This window comes from Anser anser (genome assembly GCF_964211835.1).
Source record: "Anser anser genome assembly, chromosome: 3".
NCBI classification, from domain to species: Eukaryota; Metazoa; Chordata; class Aves; order Anseriformes; family Anatidae; genus Anser; species Anser anser.
The window spans coordinates 19543698-19565386 of NC_139722.1; the positions used below are offsets into that span (position 1 = coordinate 19543698).

The following is a 21689-nucleotide window of genomic DNA, read 5'->3' on the forward strand; positions in this document are numbered from 1 at the left end:
TGCAGGCAGACCCCGATATCCAGTAAAGGATTTGTATGCTTCATGATAGGCACTGCAGCACCTTTTGGACACTGCTGCAGTGTTCAGATTAGGCTGCCTATAGGTAGGCACACGGCCTAGTTGCATACATCAAATCAGTTACACTGTACTATTTACAGGAGCTTTGCCTTTGAGAAACAATTAGAGTGCCCTTATTTTTAGATAAGTGAAGGACACAATCCCTGTTTCTCATTTACAGCTCAGTGGCTGGACCATCTGCCCAGGAGGTGGAAAACTACTTTGGAGCCCAGTGCCGTCAAGCTGAGATGGCTGACACCCATTTCCCTGCCCTAACCTTGGCAGTCTGCAGCACAAGCAGAGAATATGAGGGCTTTCCTCCCTGCCTCTCACTGTAGCTAGGTCACTGCAGAAAAAAAAAAAAAAAAAAAAAGAAAAAAAAAAAGTCACAGGATCTCTGAAACTTCTAGCATAAAAAAAAAAGAATGGGGCTTGGGGCTGGGCAACAAGTCCCTCAGCAAGGGTGAGAGGTCTTGTCTCTTCTATGCTGCTTCATTCACCGAAAGGCAAAGCAAGTGGAATGGTCCCATGGACTCCAGGAAATGAAGCAATATGTTTAAAGCGTGGTCACAACCCACTGTATGTGTGAGGGGATAAGAACTGCTGAGTTCGCTTGCACTGGGTACACCACAGTTTGCAGCACAGAATGGAAAACAGCCTCGGGGGCAGTTGCTCCCATACTATGCCGGTGAGTAGATGCCTTGACCTTGTCTCACTATAGGGTCTTTTTAGCAAAGCCACCTTCACTGACCATATTCCTTACAATAAATGCTTCTTTCAGTCACAGTGCTTTATCTGACTGCTCCTGGGACACAGGGGGAAACTGTAAACTGCTGTAAACTAGAATCACTCCTTGTACATTTCTTTAAAAGATCCCTATATAAACAAAAATCCCTGTTTTCATTTGCTTAAAGGTGGTATAAAAGCCCTTGTACTATATAAATAAAGAATTTCTGAAAATAAACTAAACCTCTACTGTAGCTACTTTTTCTTCTGTACAGTTCTTGAATATGATTAAGTAATTACATAGACATAGAGAGCTATTACAGTTCCTTGATATGAGAAGTTGTGGAATCTCTGATGATAGACAGTTATTTAACAAAAGATAATGCTGATCTGCCTGAGTGTCAGATGTATACATACAACTGTGTAATACTGGAGCCTGGCATGATTTATATTTTTTGATTAAAATGAATAGATTTTCTACTACATGATAAACATATACTACTCTTGTACAACCAGAAGTATACTGGTTGTTTTCACAAAGTTTGGGCAGAAAAGGAATTCATCTTGAGAAAGTTCACGTTATAGTTATTAAGGCTTTTCTTCCCTTCCACTGATCATTTTCATTTTTATTTTTATGTTTATTTTTATTGAAGGCTTATGCTGCTATTTTCATTTCTGTAATGTCAGCCCCTCTAAATAAAGAGGAAATAAAATTTTATAAAACACCAGTCAGTCACTTTCTGCTAATTTTTTTGAATGCTAGAGAACCTGACATACATTATTTAGGTGCAAGGTAAATGCAGTAAAATGTAACTGCTCTCCAGGATGCTGGAGACAACAGTGACAGTCATGTTACTGAGCATCTCTGTATAATTTTTTATGCGCTTAAGACATATGGTTCATTTCTCCATTTCTCACTTGAACTGGGCATAAGCAAATGTAGACTATTTTTTCTCATCCATATAAATCTAGCAAAGCTTTACTGGCAAGTGGCTTTAAATAATTTAAATCAAAGTTCTACTTTAGGAAGACCTGTGACTTCTGAAATCTAGGCAAAGATTCGTGCCATGTCCATCTTAATGCAGTCTTTGCTGACATGTTGGATGTGGCCAGGTAGGATGGGGCTTTGAGCAACCTGGTTTAGTGGGAGGTGTCCCTGCCCATGGTAGGGGGGTTGGAACTAGATGATCTTTATAGTCCCTTCCAACCCAAACCATTCTATGATTCTATGATACTTTGTCTCTCCACTGCTCCATCATCTCCATGAGATATGCCTTTGAAGACTTTTATATTATTTGTATTGTAATTTGCATGTTTTGAAGCTGAAAAAAATACACTTCAAAAAGAACAATTTTTGTTTTGTAGGCTGCAGTCTGTTAAAAATTCTGGCTGAAGTAGAAAGTAGAACCATCTCCTCTTTTCCATAGATAGCACAACTATTCAAATATCTTTTATCCCTGTAACTAGTTCATTTTCACTGAAATTACCAGTTATATCTAAAGCATAACAAATAAGGAATATGTGGTTAAAACATGCCTAATTACCTCCCTATGTTCTTTTCTCTATCTTGACAAATGTTAAGCATTTGAACCAAGAAACTACATTTAACTTACACTTAAATTCATGGAGGAGTTGAGTTTGCACAGGGAACTTCTAGTACCTCAATTAACAGAGTACTGTGTTTCTTGGTGCCTGAGTATGTGTTTGAAGAACTTTGTGTTTCTGGAGTTTCATGTGTACTATATATATTGTTCTTTGTCACTGAATTCGTATCGTGTTTCTTTTTGACCATGAACTCTGGAGATACACTCTAACAATTGTACAATTGATTACACCATATACATCTTTTTTTTTTTTACCGAGTTGAGGAATACTTTAATCAAAGTGTTCTACTTATAAGGAGAACAATTATTGAAAGAGTTGAAAATTAGCTATAAACCAGAGGTCCTGGAAATTGGTTAACAATATCAGCTTTGAATGGTGGCTTTATTTGGATGCAAATAAACATTTATGAGGTTGTTTTTCTTAGTCTGCCTGGGAGAAAATCCAAGAATTTTAATTTGCACTAATATATATTTCTACTAGTAAACGTGGTGTAAGAACTGAGGCCCATGCATTATTCTCCAGTCTCTAAGAAATCACATTTTTTTCTGAGGCAGGAGTAAAGGACTGTCTTTGAGTCCTGGCAGCTTTTTTCAGGCCAGAGAAATGTGTGAATATGCCACTATTAGGAGGTGGTGGTGGTATTAAATTAGTGTCCCATGGGGTGGAAGAGCTGAACTTGGTTCCCTTTGCAGTGAAGTGTTTGTTACTCAGTGGGATTTTGTAGAGTTTCAAAAGTGGGATTGCATTTTACCTGTGACAGCCCGAACAAGAACAGGTCCTTCATTCAGCTCAAATTATTTGTCTTTGTGGCAGTCCATGGCAGTTCTGTGCTTTTCACCTTACCAAGCTTTCCAGAAGAGTGTAAAGGTTCACACCTGATATGATTTAACTAGAAAATGCTAAGCAGAGATTTTCACTGACTAGAGAGAGATTGGTGGAGCACCGAGGGTCCCTGGGGAAGATAGAATGAGACATTGGTAAGGTGGGCAGAGGGCATCAGAGGCAGCTAGATTCCAGGAGGCTGACTGGAAGGAGGATGGTGGAGAGTGGCACAGGGCCTCTTGATTTTCTGGCATGAAGGAATGTAAGCAGCTCAATGAGCTCTGTCTACAAAAAACACAGGGTAGTCCCTCTATATGGTAATATTTTCATATTGTAGCATGCACCAGTGCAAAAGTGAAAAATAGCACATCCTTTCTAACCTCATCACTTGTGTAATGCTACAGTTGAGATTTTCCAGTGAGGAAAAAGCAGTAAGCTCAGAATTATATCAGCTCATTTGAAGTGTACATATAGCGTTTGCAAGTCCAAAATAGCTCTGCAATGCTGTAGTTGCTGGTGTAAGCAGAATTAAAGTCATACCTATTACATATGGTAATTAATGCATACTAAGTGCATCCAGAGGGGTGGGTTCTGAAGGAGGGCCCCAGGCAGGAGCTGTTGCTGGCAGGGCAGAGGAAAGATCCCCACAACAAGCACAGGCATGGACCTTCCCAGCAGAGAGATGGGGCAGCTGGAGACTGCTATGACAAAATAGTTTGGGAATCCCCTGTTATTTTACCAGATGGTTTTGCTGAATTTGACTTTACCATTGTTCCTCCATAAAACTCTGTCCTGGTTCCAGTTAGGACAGAGTTAATTTTCCCTCATAGTAGCTGGTAGGGTGCTATGTTTTGGATTAGGGTGAGAAGAGCGCTGATAACATGCTGATGTTTTAATTGTTGCAGAGCAGTGTTTACACCAGGCCAAGGACTTTTTGGCTTCTCGCTCTGTCCTGCCAGCGAGCAGGCTGGGGGTGCAGCAGGAGCTGGGAGGGGACAGACCCAGGACAGCTGACCCAAACTGGCCAAAGGGGTATTCCATACCATCTGACGTCATGCTAAACAATATATAGGGGTGGCTGGCCGGGGTGGGGGGGCCGGCTGCTCGGGGATAGGCTGGGCATCGGTCAGCGGGTGGTGAGCAATTGCATTGTGCATCACTTGTTTTCTTACACATTATTATTATTAATACTATTATCATTATCACTATTATTATTGTTATTGTTATTATTATATTCCTGTCTTAATAAACTGTCTTTATCTCAACTCACCGGCTTCACTTTCCCGTTTCTCTCCCCCATCCCAGAGAGGGAGGGGGGAGGGTGAGCGAACGGCTGTGTGGTGTTTAGCTGCCAGCCGGGTTAAACCACAACAAACTCTGATGATGATGTTAAAACTGGCCATTTTTTTACATTTGTTTTCTTAAATTATATTAAAAAAATCCATGTACGTATGAGTACAAGTGACCGCGTGTTACAGTTTCAGCTGGGATGGAGTTAATTTTCTTCATAGCGCCTAGTATAGTGCTACGTTTTGGACCTAGGAGGAAAATATGATGATAACACATGGATGTTTCAGTTGTTGCACAGCAGTTCTCAGACAGAGACAAGGACTTTTCTGCTCCTTGTGTTGCCCTGTCAGTGAGAGGGCTGGGGGTGCACCAGGAGCTGGGAGGGGACACAACCAGGACATCTGGCCCAGGCTGACCAAAGGGATTTCCCACATCATGTGGTGTTATTCTGAAGAATAAAAGCTAGGGGGAGTTGGCTTGGGGGACTGCCCTTTGCTCGGGAACTGGCTGAACATCGGTCAGCTGGTCGTGAGCAACTGCATTGTGCATCATTTGTCTTGAGTATGCTTTACTTTTTTGTTGTTGTTGTTGTTGTTGTTGTTCTTTTTGTTTTGTTTTTCCCGTCCCATTTCTTTCCTGTTAAACTGTCTTTATGTCAACCCATGAATTTTACTCCCCCCCACCAACCCATTCTCTCCCCAGTCCCACTGGTGGGGGGTGTGAGCAAACGGCTGTATAGTGCTTAGCTGCCTGCTGGGTTAAACCACAACACTGTGCTTTCAGTAATAACTATGCAACTGTCAGAGACAGTATTCCTTTAGCACAGTCAGTGCACCTTGTGTTATTTCAATACATAGAGCATTAGATATGCCTCTTGGTAATTACGAAAGAACACCCTGACATCTTGCTGTCATCATGATGGCTTCTCTGGATTCCCACCTGCAGTAGAAGTGAAATGCATTCCTATTTTAAATATGCCCTCCTGTTCATATTCAGACTGGATCCATGAGAAATAACAACTTGCTTGAAAACTCTAGCAAGTACACAAGTCATCTAGCTGAAGAGTTTAGGCTGCTAGCAATTGCGATAGCATGCAATAGTATCTGAACATCTTCCACACAGTCAATGGCCATAGTGACATTCCCCAGACCCCATGGAGATGCTGGCACTTCACTGTGCCAGTCCCGATCTTACAGCTCTTGAACTACATGACACTTCCTAAAACCTGCTGTTCCCCTTGTAGCACACAAAGTGAGAAACAAAACTGCTAGATGTTTGCTATTTTCCAGTTCTGAACAAGTGCTCTCTGCCAAATATCTGCTGGATTTTTAGGCTGTTAGTGTGTCAGGTTTGGCTTCTTGAAAGCTAAATATGATGTGGCCACAGTACTGTTGATTACATACCTTTTCTTGAGTTGTGTGGTCTTTTGTTAGGCAACAATTAAAGCTTTCTGAAATGCTCTACTGTTGTGATTAACTCTACACTGTCTTTAAGGCAGACATTTAAGCCATTTCTGTTTTGGTTGAGTCAGTCCCCTCCAGAGTTACATATCCCTGCCAGGGGCAGGCATGGCAGGTAAGGTTTACTGATACAGGTCTCCTGAGGCTTATAGTTTGGCTGTAGGGTAGAGAAGAGAGAGTGCATGAGGCACAATGTTTGGCTCGAATTTAGCTTTGCTTTTGCCTCTGGAGAATAAGACCATGGCAGATACAAACACAGCAGAATGTGCACTAAACCAACTGGAACCTGCTCCATGCCTACTCCTTTAAACCAGAGGAATAAGTGCAATGCTGAGGAGCTCCCACAGGATGCTCTCCCCTGTAGCAAACATCATTTGCAGCCTCCTATTGATCCCTTCCCAGAGGAGCTGCATACATATACAGTCCCCAGCACAAAGGGAAAGGTCGGCTGCAGGATCCCTGGGGAGCAGTAAACTGACACTGAAATGAGGAACTATCCTAAAGATACAGGACGGTTGCTGAGATTACAATGGCTTCAAACAATATGTATCTTTCATTTCTGTATAATGTCCTTGATACTGTGTTAAGGTTACTTGCTGGTTTCAACCAGGAATACTGGGTTAGAAAATTTGTGCATGTAGTCCTGTGTTAGTAGCAAAATTTGTTCTTCTATGTTCTTAAACTTCTTTAGACAGTCAGGGAATCTCAGGTGAAGTTAAATGGCTTCAGGCAGTGCCTTAGAAGTACTGAAAAGATCTGATAAACATGTAAAATAAATTTATTTCATATTTTATATGAAAAAGAGTTTTCTGAGACACTATCTAGTATACACACACATGCACATATACCCTCATATATACGTATGTTGTACATTTTTATGGAGTAGGCTTTATGTTGTTTTACTGGAAACCTGTCAATTGATGAAATTTGTTTAGTAGAGTCAAATAGGCTTTCTGAGAACTTAAAAATCTTTCAGATATGAGGCAGAGTCATAATGGTGTTATGTACAGAGTGCTGGAGTCCAGTGATATACCAAAGTGTTGTCTCCTGTTATCCTCATGTTCCCAGAGTAGTTCTATACACAGTATAGAGTACTGCACAACATAACAGTAGATGCCCAGTACTCACTGGAGACTGATAACTTTATGCCCTGTACTCACTGGAGACTGAAGTAATATTTTCTTGATTGCAGGACAGGTTGACTATGCAGTGTACGTTATGGACCTGATCTCAAGCCCTAAACTTCTTGGTACAGATACAGTGCTCCTGCCCTTATGCCTCCCTCTGCATCCCAGGGGAAACGCATGCATGTGGGCAGACTGCATTTGCAAGGTCTCTCTCCAAGTCTGGATGTGACCAGGATATATCTGGGGACCAGGACTGTACAATATAGTGTAGGCTACAACTCCACTGTGTTGCAAACATAGTTACTGGACATAGGGAGAGGCACCTCTATGGGATGATTCAGGGAATAAAAGCAGGAGTTAATGCTCAGATTAATTACACTTAGTATTCACTGAAATCTTTTACTTTTTAATTATAAAAGAACCTACATTCCCAACCTAGAAATTCTGATTTCAATAATCATCCTATCCTTTTCCATCCAGTGAGGAAGAAAAAGCAGAATCTTGTTAAAAATCACTGTTATGTGGGATGAGGTCAGTGTTAGCAATATTAGAACAGAAAAAAATCTCAAGCATTTGTCTTGTTGGCATTTATATCGAAGTTTGTTTGCTATTTGCATTTCTTTGTATTTCACTGTGAGTCTAGGATTAAAATGCACACTGAAACTCGGCTGAATCCATAAAGCATCAACTATAAAAATTCATGTTCAGTCAGAAACTTTGCAAAATTTTAATGAAACCATAACTAAATTCAAAGTTGAGTTAGCTGTGCTTTGTTATTTTATAATGAAAGTTCTACACAGCACTTCTCAAATGGAGAATACTACTGCTCCTACGACTAGTAAACATGGGAGACACACTCAGACAAATTCATCCCTGGGGCATTTTCACTGAAGTCAAAAGTTACCCTGGGGATGAATTTAACCTGTTGAACTCAGTGTTTTTAGAATAAATACCATAATTTCTTCAACATGCATCTAGAAGAAAAAGGACTTGTGACTTAAAAGCTAAGCTGTATGAATTCAGTGTAGAACTGGGGAGAAAAGGTGTCAAAGACAAACCTGCCCAAGCTAAATTCAATTTTGATTTCCTGAAGCATCAGTTGAAAAAATTCTACACGGATCCTACAAATTAATTAAAATAATAATAACAACTATGAAAGCATCAAACAAGACCCAGAAAGATTACATTTTCATATTTTTTTCAGATATTCACCTCTCCCATCAGGGTAACCTAAAGGCCATGCACCAACACTTTCTAAATTTAATCTCTAGGCAACATAGCTAAGTACATATGGCCTGATTTTTCAGAGGTGTTAACATCACAAATAGTCACAGAAAACAGGTAGCTTTTCTAGAAGTGTCAGTCATGAGAGAGCAAAGCCTGAGAAAGCTGGAAATAGTATCCAAAGGCATCTCATTTAGACTTATACTGTAGTGTATAGATTCTTCACAATTAATCCTAAGCAAGATTCCCAGGAATACAGGAATGGCAGAATTTAGAAATGTCACTGGTGTGTAAGGAAAACTGACCAGAATAAGGGAAAGCTTCAGGATCATAGAATCATGGAATCATAGAATCATAAAATGGTTTGGATTGGGAGGGACCTTAAAGACCATCTAGGTCCAATCCCCCTACCATGGGCATGGACACCTTCCACTAGACCATGTTGCTCAAAGTCCCATCCCACCTGGCCTTAAACACTTCCAGGGAGGGACATCCACAACCTCTCTAGGCAACATGTACCAGTGTCTCACCCCCCTCAGAGTAAAGAATTTCTTCCTAATATCTAATCTCAATCTATTATTTATAAATTATGAGTTTAAAACTAAAAAATGGTAAGGATAAAAAGGACCCTAAAAATGATAAGGCTAGTTTAGGATAAAGTATATAAAACTGTTCAGTAAATGCTCGCATATGGAGCAAAAGAAAACTAAGAGCAATTAAAATAGATAAGACCGAAAAAGCGTTTTTGTGAAAGGATGGCCTTGAGTTTATTTTCCATTTTCACTGGAAACTATTGGTCAGCCAGAATGAAGGAACAAAACAGTGCATGTGTTATTTCACTGGATTCCTTGGTGTCCTGTAGACAAAGCAGACGTGACCTACCAAAAAAATCCTGCAAGAGTAGATCAACCAGACACTGGTAATGTATAGGATGATCAAATCATATAAAGAACCCCTGCCTATTCAAAGAAGCTACCCCTTTACTGTATATAGGATAATCATATCAATGCCTTCCTGCTCAGTTGCACTAATTGCTTCTACTGCATCTGCTCTGGAGATGAACTCCATTAATCTGCATGCAACTTTCAGGCCACAAGAATATTGTTTTGCAGTTCTTGTATTGGGCTGACCACTACATTGATTGAATACAGCCCAGCTCTCAAGGTTAGTTCGGGCAGTTAAGAATGTGCCCCTTTCATAAAGTGTAATCCACAGTGTGAGATTTACTAATAATTGTTTATGATAAAGTGGAAATAAAATATAATATGAATGTGGTTTCTATATATATAGTCAAAATAGTTTAGAAAATATAATACATTCACTTTCAGAAGCAAATTAATGAGCATGGATGTGTAGTTGCTTTTTAAAAATAATTTTTGACATATTTGCATTGCTTTCAAACCCCCCAAAATAGTGAACTTCAGCCAAAGAGAAAAAAAAAACAACGTGATTTTACAAAGGGACATGCAGTCATAGTGTTATTTTATGAAACTATATTACATTGTAATCAACTGGAAGAGTTTGAAGGTTTTAACGCTGTGTGTTTTCTTATGATAAACACTTGTCAATAAAATACTATCTTGTGCCTGTTATATCTTGTTTCCTCCATGACCTTTCAAACCACATGCATGTTCTTTTCTCTCCCTCTGAGAAAACCTTAACAACATTCTAATCATCATGAAGAGCAATTAACTGCCTTCAACCAGCTGTGCTACTCAGCTCATCTGGGAATGGGATAAAACTTGCAGATCCGCCTACCCAGGCATGGCAAACAAGACTAGAGCAGAACAGTTTTTAAATATGAAAAATTGGCACTCTCGCAGTTTGGAAGCTTTGGGTGAAGTGCAACGGTATCTCTTCTAGTAAAGACAAGCCTTGTTCCTGCTTGCTCTACAGTATCTGTAAGATAATGTATTAGTTTTAATAATGCTCTTTTTAAAGGTCAGTGTTTGAAGAACAGCACTTATTTGTTGACATCACTGTAGAAAGCAGTCTTGCCCTCAGTGAGCAAAACTTCATGGCAGTGGAATTTTCTGATTGCTCAGGGAAGAGAAATAGCTTCTTGAATGCATAGTTGCTGAAAGAGCAGTACAGATATTCATAGAAGCAGTAGTTGGAGATTAATTGTATGAAGTTGTATTTGGCTTCATTGTTTTTACAAATTTGTGGCTAAACTGTATTATGCTTCAATTCACTTCAAGTTCTTGCAGCTTTTTGTATGATAGCAAATGAAACAATAGTAAACACTAAGTAAAGAAAATGATTTTGTATCCAGAATATTTAAAAAAACAAGAAAGACGAAGGTAAAAATTAGTAAATAGTGGTTCATTCTTGAGAACAGTTTTTTGAGCTGTAAAAAAAGTCAAATTGATGATATACTGTTAGCTTCCTGAAATCATGAGGGTATTTTTTTGCTTTGTATAGCTAGAAGTATATTTAAAAGAAGTGTACCTTTTTTTTTTTAAAAAAAAATATGTACATATAATGCAAACAGTAGGAGTCAGGTTTTTGTTGTTGTTGTTATTGTTGTTCTATTTGGTCATTTTATTAGCTGTTGTGAACGGCCTTTGTAGATTTTTCAGAAATGAAATCTACCAAAACAAAATGTCTGTGATACATTCAATGAAAATGCAAATGTAATCAACTTATAGGGTTGATCCTACAGAAGCTTTTTGCAGTTCTCTGAAAAAGAAAACTTTTTATTTATTTATTATTCTTTAGATGTTTGTACATCTGCTACCTGGAATAAATCTTCTGTGATTAGTACATTTTACACAAGCATGTAAATTATTATTTTGTGAACTGTATTTAATCAGCCAATGGGATTTATTATTATTTTATTATTATTTTATTATTATTTTATTTTATTTTATTTTATTTTTGTCCAGTTTAAACCACAGTCAAATTGCAAAAGACCAAATTTATTTCGCCAGATGTTTGGGTAGCCTCGTGCTATAGGTTTTCTAATCATTACTTATCTATATCTCACATTTTCTGAAAAAGAAACTGCATATTATGACCCATGTGAATGTTCAAACTTAGTTGTCTGCAATTTAGTTCTTAGAATCCTCAAGTCAATTTTTCTAATCAACTTAACCATAGGTTTAAACACAGACATATCAAATAGTTCCGAGTTCAGTCAGCCCTTCACGTGCGTTCATTATAGTAGGAAGCCAGATGCAAAGTCTTCACCAAGTGTCAGATGTACACCTCTTTGCATAATACACCTTAAATTAACTACTGAAGGTCAAACTGCATGTGAACTAACTTAAGGATAAGATTAGCACTAGGTAAGATAAAAGATTTGTTATACCACCCAGTGAAATTGTGCTTTAGGAGATCTCTGAAGAAACAGTTTAGAGATGGGGGGTGGGGGGGTGGGGGGAGGGGGGAAGAGAAGCAGATTAAAAAAATCGAATGAGGCATATTTTAATATGAAGGAGCAGGAAGATCCATAACTCATTATATACAGTGTGGATAGAAAATCTGGTTTTATTACATGGAGAATTAACAGTGACTGTTACTATTGAAGCCCTACAACTGTTTAAAAATGTGAGGGTGGAGGAAATTCAGTTGCTTAAAATTTTGCTAAATTCAAATAATTGTTGCTGATTTTTTTATTTTTTTAATACTTGATTGTTTAATTTTTAATACTTAACTGTTTTTTTGTTTGGAGTATTTTTAGCAAAAACAATATGGCTAATTCTATGACAAATTAATCTGTTGCAGGATCTACCAGGACACTTGAATTGTGTAGAGTCAAAAGGATGAAGGATCCAGTCATAGCTACAGGATAAGCTTAGCAAGATTTAGCAGGCTTGAGCAGGAAATAACATTGTCTGCATACTGTGGGAAACAGCTCTACATCTCAGTGAATACAGTGTAACAGCCATCTGCTTGGCCAACTGAGCTGAAGGCCTGTAGAGTAAATCGCTCAAGTTGGAGAGTCATATCTAGATGCCTGTGAGCTATAACAGCTCATATCCTGTGTGGGGTAAGGACATGTTTACTGCTGAGTTATATGAAGATAGTTGAGATGAAGCCCATGGATAGTCAGCCGCACAAAATCCACAGACTGTTCCTTTTCATTTTTGTAAGGTGCAAATAGAAATAACTGCTTCTTGGATGTATATATCCGACATACCCTCTCCAAGACAGTGGTAGATAAAAACCTGAGTTTCTTTTATTGTCAAGACCCTTATGTATAAGAAATGACATCTTTATTTCCCTCTTAAATAGACAAATCTCAGTCTACCTTTCAGGTTACTGAGGAAATGTACTTTGCATGAAGAAGGCTGTACTAGTTCATCTGGGTGTGAGCAGAAACATATCTTGTTGATACTTCTGGAATCCCTTACCACACTTCGGTAAGTCATTCTAAATACCAAGCCTATTGTATTGAGACAAAACCAAACAGTGACTGTTGGTGGTTTATTTATTTATTTATTTATTTATAATTATTATTATAATTAAAAAACCAAAACACTTTACTTTTACCTTTACCACATAAATGTTCCTTTGTGACCTGAAACTGTAATAGGTCCACAAAATCCAAAACGAAGACAGGTGATACATTCTGACTGAAGTAGCCATGCCAGTGCTTGTCAAATGGTAGTGTGTTTCTGCTCTTGTAGAGCCTGGATAATTATAGCCTTTAGACATGAAGTCATGGTTCAGGATAATAGAGGAATCTGTAAAATAAAGGCACAATAAACTGTTTCACTGTTGATGTGTAGAGGTGAATGTCATATCTTGGGAACAGTTGGGGAAAGACCAGTTCCATGACTGCACATCACCTCACAAATCGATATTGAAAAGTCCCTGGATGAAGCCCGTTTCCGCTTGCAAAAGGACACCTTTTTGATGTGGATGATCATCTTTGAGAAACTTATGGATTGCATCCTGGTTCAGGATACTACTCCACGAATAGCTGCCTCCTTAGACAAAGATGCAATCTATACCAAAAATGACAACTACCACTTGTAATGGCAGTAAGCATAGAACAGCTTTCTACCAAGCACAGCTCTCACTGTCAACATGATTAACGTGCTGCCCTTACTTGTGAGATAACCTTTTTATGACTCAGTTGCTGACTTATCTCATTGTGCAATCCTAAGTACAAAAATGCAGGTAGTTTTGTTTCTGGACATTGTGAGACTAATTTAGACAGTTTATTTCGAATGTTTCCACCTTAGCTATCCCACCAATAGACTTGATTAGGATATTGAAGATGGTAGCTTAGAAGACCATACAGTAAACTCTCAGGACTCCCAGAGAATGTCTATGCCCAACTCTGTCCAGTGAGGTGTCCAAGTGGCCATACAAAACAGAACTGGCAGAAATAGACTGACAGAGATAGGACCCAAGGGAATGGCATGGATCTGTGACAGGGGAGGGTCAGGCTTGGTGTTAGGAAAAGGTTCTGTGCCCAGAGGGTGGTCAGGCACTGGGAGAGGCTACCCAGGGAAATGGTCATGACATTGAGCCTGCTGGAGTTCAAGAAGCATTTGAACAATGCTCTCAGACATAGGGTTTGATTTTGGGTGGTCTTGTGTGGAGCCAGGAGTTAGACTTTATGATCCTTGTCAGTCCTTTTCAGGTTATTCTATGATTCCATGTCCACTGTGAAGTGGTCATTGCCTGTGAGAAGTCTCACTGAAGCTCGAGTAGACACTTGGCCTGGATGAAATCTTACTCCTGTGGCTCCCAAGGCCACAGTATAAAGCTCGGTCCAACTGAAAACAAACAGAATCCCAGACCTCTGTTTTCTGGAGTGCACCATTCCATGATCATTTTTTTTGTCTATCTAAGATGCACAAATATCTGTAAGTAGGAAAGACAAAAAGATAGGCTTGAGGCAAAGCAGAACATGTATGAAAGTCCTGGCAGCATGGAAACAAAAGACTTTTTTTAACTTTGAAAGAAATTACTGATATAGGGTACTTTGTGTGGATTTGCTTGTGTTTGAGAAACTAAGGATGAAAATGTTCTGGATTCATATTTTTATTTTTTAGGAGATATCTGGTTTGTGTCACCCTGGATTTTTGCTCATTGATTAGTGGGATTTGCTCATGGGGACCAAAAAACTGGAATAAAAAGTGATTGCAAACACAAATAATATAGCCTGTTTGCAGTGTGCAAAATAGTGTTAAAGCAGAATGAACAATATGACTAAGTGAGGACAACAGAAAAGAGATAGAAAATGGCTGAGGATGGTGTTATTTAGTGGTAGCTGAGAGTGTAAAGGTTTTTACATTTAGCTGCTGAGTTAGGACCATGAGTAGAACTCATGAGATAGGACCACATTGTATATAAATGATATGTAGAGATTATTTTTAATAGAATCTGCGTATGCAAAAGCGTGTTTGGGACTTCACTGCAGCTGAGGTCTAACAAAGGCTTTCTGTGAGATAATGCAGCATTTCCTTCAAGATGACAGCTGGTTTGCTCTCCTTTGAGTCTATGATACACTACTTTTTTCATCCTCTTGAGTTCTGTAAAAAAAAAAAACAAAACACAACAACAAAAAAATGAGTTACTCTTATTATCACTGAAGTAACCCCTATTCATTCTTTTCTTATCTCCAATAGGAAATTACAAGCAACAACACCCTTCCATAGAAGTAAAAACACAATTATAAATCATTAAAATGTTTTAAAGAAATTAATTTCTTATTTCAATGGTGACTTACCTTTAGAAGCTCTGTTGACAACATATTTTTTTATAGAAAGACTCTGAGATATGGCTGACCTGTTTCTGAAAGAGTTTCTATCCAGGGACGTCTGTGATAATGTAGAGGAGGCAAGGCTGTAACTAGGCTTACTTTATCAATGATTTTATCAAAACTGAGGGCCAAGTGGGCACAGTCAGTGGATTACCCAAAATGAGCACATTTTCTGAACATTGGAAAACAATAAATAAAAATTCAACTCATTTCACAGTGCATTTGTGTAGTAATTCCCATAGAATCCCGAGAATCCCATAGAATATCCCAAGTTGGAAAGGACCCACAAGGACCTTTGAGTCCAACTCCTGGCTCCACACAGAACCACCCAAAAATCAGACCATGTGTCTGAGAGCATTGTCCAAATGCTCCTGGAACTCTGGCTGGCTCAGTGCTGTGACCACGTCCCTGGGAATTTTGTCCCAGTGCCCAACCACCTCTGGGTGCAGAACCTTTTCCCAACACAGAGAGTGACCCTCCCCTGTCCCTGCACAGCTCCATGCAATTTCCTCAGGTCTTGTCACTGTCCCCAGAGAGCAGAGCTCAGTGCTTGACCCCTGCTCCTCCATTTTTCCATGTCATTTCTTTGTCCTTTTCCTGTTCGTTCTCCCACAGATTCTTGTGGCTACCCGACAACATCCTCAAGACTAGCTAGTGAAAGGTTTCATATAGTTCTTGTCAGACAGGAGGACTGATACTTCATTTCTGCTCCTGGATTTAAAAAAAACACTAAAATGTAATCTAAGCGCCTAGAAAGAAGACAAGATCAACAATAACAACAATAAAAATCACAATACAAAATGTTTCTAAACATGTAAAATAACAAAATTGTAATCCCTAATGAAGTATTTGACATGTACTTCTCTCTCCTTTTCCTTTTAAATGGTTCAAAACATTTTATTTGAAATCTCCTCTATTTAAATGAGTATTTTTTGCAGTCTGTAGAACAATGTTCTCCAGTCCTAGCTCAACAAAATTAGTAATGCCATTAGGATCCAGTATTTTCTCCTTCTTATTTTTCCTTCCAGTTACCTTCCAAAAGGTATCTGCTCCTACCAACTTGAAATATTCATGTCTATGTTGTTAATAGACTCTTTTGTGTTTGTTTGTTTGTTTTTACAAAGTATCTTTTTTGTCTTGTTTTGCTATTAATGGTTCTACTGCTGTACTGGTATTAAATGAGAAAAATGTTCATTTTACCATCAGTTTTCAACTGTTGACATGTCTTGCAACACACAAAATCTGTATGAATCAGAGAAGTTAAAAAAAGCTTCACAAACCAGTGTATTAAAAAAAAAAAAAAAAGCATTGATTATATATGGATACATACCTTTTATTTTATCATTTGGAAATCTTTTTACAGGATTTTGTAGTTAACTTTATAATTTTGACACTCTTTATGAGAAATTTATAGGCAGAAGGACATGCAAATTGTAATTAGTAATTTTTGTGGAAGCTCAACACTGCATTGCTGATAGTCCTTTGTAATGCTGGTTGATTTACTTAGACATCTTTGTTTAAAAAAAAAATAAAATAAAATGAAGTTTTCCTTAACTCCCATAAGGTGGTGAAATGATATGATTGCTTTTTCAAATATTTTTTTGCAAGGCAACGTGATAAATATCTTTACCAAACATGCATTATTTATATGCATTTCAGAGTTTTAAAGGATGTCATGAAAAGCATTCATACCTGCTCAAAAAACAGTTGTCTGATTTTCAGAATGAAAATTGATTGAGAAATAGTCATACAATTATCCCTGTTATTTCAAATCAGTTCTGGAAATCTGCCTTAAGCTGTAGTTCAAGAAATAATCTCATAATGGTCAAACTGTACATGGCTGTAAAGGATGCCATTCAAGTATGGTCTACAAAACAAATATTTGAAGGACACAGTTACCAGTTAATCTGTTCCAAAATCTTGGTTCTGTCAAATGGCATAGTTTGGAGTTTGTAGCCATGTCACATAAGGCTGTTCTTCAAGATTTCCAGTTAATGTGTTTCAGCTAAGTACAAACCGTGTTTTTATATATATATATATATATGTATAAATTATATTTCCATTTCAGTGTAGGATCAAATAGCTCAAATATTAAACCATGGACTAGAAGCAGAGTAGTTTCCATGGCAGAGCTGGGAGCTCAGATATGGAAGGTGCCTCTATTGTTGAGTGTTTGTTAACCTATTTCCATTCAAAATAATGAAACAGGTTAATTAAAAAAAAAAAAAAAGTTTTACCTAGCTTGTCTGATGTTGCTCTATCAGAGTATAGGATTTTTGTAGTATAGGAGTCAGATGCATCTGGAAAACATTTTTTTAAAAAAGTTATATACTGCCTCTCAACTGTTTATTTTCTGTTCCTTGAACTAAATTCCTGTGCTGCTAATGTACTTTGAAGCAGTGTCATGCCAAAAGGTGTTATTTATCCTTTGACCCTTAGCTCTGAAAGACAGAACCAAAAGCAGTACTTGTAAGGACAAGAAAAAAATACTGTGTGAACTAAAAGCAAATTAAACCTCAAACCCAAACACATACTTTTGCATATGCAGAACAGCATGCTCTCAAACATCTCATTCTGTTTAGCTTTGCATAGCAAGTGTGACTTGGGCTGTTGCGTCTTGGGTCAGGTAGAATCTTGTGGAGTGAGGGAGAGTTTGCTCCTTGCCTGAGAGCACCTGAATATTGGGAGCATAGAGACAATCACAGAGTATAGGAGGCTGGGACATTCACGAGAAGTAGAGACACACATGGGCACGTTCAAAAGTGACAGCTAAATCAGATGAAGCTCTACAGTAAAGATGTTGAAAGGTCATTAAGGCAAATGCCGTCACTAGTGGTAATTATTAACAATGGAAGTAATTAACCACTATGTAACATAAGATGTCAGTAGACTGTGAAACCTATCACTTAAGCAGGTATAGACGTTTTGGGCTTGATACAGAAATTGTACTTTCATTATAAGGAGAGTCAGTTGAAAGTATTGCAAAAACTACTTCTGTATTTTAAGCTTATGGGTTAATGTAATCCCTACTGTTTTATCTAGTGGCAGAATTTCATCCTAAAAATCTATAAATTGTGGTTTCTTCATTTGAGGTCTACTACCTAGTAGTGTTTTACCCAGAATATCATGCTAAACACCATGCAGGGAAAAGCAGATTCTTCATAGGTGTTCAAAGAATATGATCTTGATTGAAATAGCTTTCACAGCAGTTTGAATAATCTATCAATGATAGCAATTAGTCAGCAATTTATACACTAACACCTCTTGAGCCACTACTTCAGTCCACTAAAATATCACTGTTTTATTTCACTACCAAGAAAAAAATAAAAGTTAAATTTCTGAGGCAGATATCTCTAAATTTACATTCAATTTCTGTTCAAATTCCTGAAGATACCATTTGACCAATTCTTTAATGAACATAGAAACCTTTTCAGGGCATGTGACCTGGGAATTCTTAAACCATCATCATAAAATTGAGTTACATAGCCAATAAAGTTTCTGCAAAACCAAAACATATTACACTCCTGGTCTGGATTGAATGTGACACTAATTGCAGACACTATTGCTTCTGGCCCATTGCCTCAGGGTGCCATTGTTTTAAAAGTGATCTCAAAAGACAATAGTGTCTTCAGACTAGGGAAAATGGGATTTGAATTTCTAGTAGCAGTGTGACTATCCTTTGGCTTTTTTATTCTGAAGAGGAACAGAAGATGTCTCAAAGTAATCCTAAAAGCAGACCATAGTTATTAGTGTCTCAACAATCTCAATAGAAACTGAAAAAAATTAGTCGCAAAAATGTCAGTAATTCTCAGAGATATCACAAAAAAAAAGTAAAACTGTCAATTATAGATTTGTTATAGAAACCTGAAACTAGATTTTAGCATAAAACTGTCAGTTTCATATTAAAAAAACTCTATCATCTTTTCAAACTTTATAATAATCCTTTTGACTTACACTGCATTTTCCATCCGAGGCTTTCCAATTTCTTCATAGACATCATTCATGGTTATTTATATGACTGTGTTTTATGACTGTGCACATACATATATATATGTTCCTATGTATATATATATAGGCATATATATCACTGTATGAGTACATGTGAAAATTCACACATATTTGGAGTTTTCAAATACTCTGGGCCTATAAGTCACTATTAAAACTTGGAATTCTCTGGCACCATTGGAACATATATTTTATGCTTTTAATCAAACACACTACAAATATTACTGCTTAATAGGGAACTACAGACAAACTGTAGACTGCTAACCCCAGGTATCACGAAACAAGAGAGTCCTAAAGACTGTGGTCTGGGTTTGACAGCATTGTAATGTAACTGAATCAGATTGGATAATTTATTTACAATTACAGGACAATTCAGAAAGTTAGTGTCATTTAGTGGTTTGACTAGTGGTGTAAATTTAGGCAATACATGCTCTATTCTGTGCAAAACTATAATATTTGAACAAATCACTTCCTTATCTTTACTTTGTTAATTCTTTAGATCCCTTTTGCAATACGAAAATTTTGAAATCTACTACATTCTGAATAAACATTACTTAGAGATATATTGGCACACAGTTTTGTTTTTTTTTTTTAATTGTACAGAAGCTGTATCGCATAACAGAGAAGATGACTATATCTCCCTTTCTCCCCTCCAAGTCTTCCTTTTTAATCATGTTAGTGGTTTCCCTTTAAAAGATCAGAAAAAAAAAAAAAAGGAAAAAAAGAAAAGAAAAATACTTAATTTGCCAGATCAAGTTTTCTGAGGTGCAAACACAGTTTTTAGTAGGTTGTCTCTTCATAAAACAATTTAACACTATCATTCAAAATGAATGGATGAACCTTCCCATGTGATGTTGACTATAGCTTGATAAGAATCCTTGAGAACTACAAATGCATGAATAACTGGAAGATTAAGCCTTACTGAAATCTGAAGAAAATGACATATTTTCAATTAAAATTTTTATGTGATAAAATTATTTTCAAAAAATTATTTTAAAAATATTTATTGAAAAAGTATTTCTAAGATTTTTGTACTTTTCAGTAACATCCCTTCCTTCTTCTCCCTAGCCAGAAGTATTTTAAAGATGAGGTACAATTCTTGAAAGTTTATCTAAATACATTTTTACAACAATTTTGAAACAAGAGTTCCTTCAACTAAAGACAATGTACAAAAACATTTCAAACATCTCAGTACGAATATGCTCTTCTTTGTACAGTAATTGTTGGCCACTGTGGACTCTTATCATTTACTCTTCCAACAAATTATAGGTACTCATCTTGAAAAATGAAAGGGTCAATAAATGGGCAATAATTAAAATACCAAACTGAATTGCCATATTGCTATTAGACAAAAATGTAGTTCTAATTTTCCTATCTCTGGGATTAAAATTCACTCACAAGCAATCCTAAAAATAATAAAAAAATAAAATTAAATAAATAAAAAAAGGCTTTCAAACAATGAACTGTCATTTTAAGTGATGCAAGCAGCAACTATAACAACCTTGATCTAATAATGATTTTTCATTAGTAAAAGCTAAGGGAAAATTGTTCAATGGCACAAAAGTCAATATGACTGACAGTCACAGTGATCTGGACACATATTTCCATCCTTCCATCAAGAATCATAGAATCATAGAATTATCAAGGTTGAAAAAGACCTTCAAGATCATCTGGTCCAATCATAACCCTACTACCAATGTCACCCACTAAACCATGGCCCTAAGAACCAGGTCCAACCTTTCCTTGAACACTCCCAGAGATGCCCCACTTCCCTGGGCAACCCGTTTCAATGTCTGACTACTCTTTCTGAGAAGAAATGTCTCCTAATTAACAACCTAAACCTACCCTGGTGCAACTTGAGGCCATTCCCTCTAGTCCTATCACTGTGAGAAGAGGCTGACTCCCAGCTCCACACAACCTCCCCATAAAAATTATCCCATAAACAAAAGTATGCAAAGGGGAGAAAAACAAACATAAAATAATAGGCCAGTTTACAGAAAACAGCTACGCTGGGTGAGAGCAATGTTCTTCTATCTTGACCAGTATCCTGTTTCTGACATTGACTAATAATTGAAGCCCATAGATCCACTATAAGACAGCAAGTATATTTCTACTAACAACTTCCCTTCTTCTGACAGTAAATGACTTAGGGATGCTAAAAATTATATACACAGTTCTCCATTTAACAACCTTTTATAGAAACATAGAATCATTTAGATTAGAATCATTAGGTTGGAAAAGGCGCCTAAGATCATTTTGTCAAAACATCAGCCTAATACTACTAAGTCCATCACTAAACAGGGTCCCCAAGTATCATGTCTGCACATCTCTTAAATCTGACCTCCAGGGAAAGCAACTCCACTACTTCCTCGGGCAGCTTGTTCCAATGCCCAACCACTCTCTGTGAAGAAATTCTTCCAAATGTCCAATTTAAACATCTTCTGATGCATCTTGAGACTGTTTCCTCATGTCTTATCATTTGCTATCTGAGAAAATAGACTGACTCCTATCTCACTACAACGTCCTTTCAGGTAGTTGTAGAAAGAATACGGACATCACTGAAATGTGTCTGATCTCTCCTTGCTATTTTTGACATCCATAGTCAGTAAGTTAGAACAATAAGTTCCAGAGCATAGTCATGCCCTCAGT

General features: G+C 37.5%; 1 long non-coding RNA gene across 6 annotated transcripts; it reads left to right on the top strand.

The window, feature by feature from the left end:
* The first annotated feature begins 4315 nt into the window (after positions 1-4315).
* On the top strand, positions 4316-19002 carry LOC310896423. Of its 6 annotated transcripts, XR_014581472.1 has the most exons (5): positions 9990-10212; positions 11414-11601; positions 12041-12305; positions 12574-12678; positions 15651-19002. It is a non-coding gene; the product is annotated as an uncharacterized lncRNA (long non-coding RNA). The 6 variants fall into 6 exon arrangements; XR_014581471.1 differs by lacking the exons at positions 9990-10212; positions 11414-11601 and adding an exon at positions 4316-4346; XR_014581473.1 differs by lacking the exon at positions 11414-11601 and having other exon boundaries at positions 10066-10252; positions 12551-12678.
* The last annotated feature ends 2687 nt before the right edge of the window (positions 19003-21689 follow it).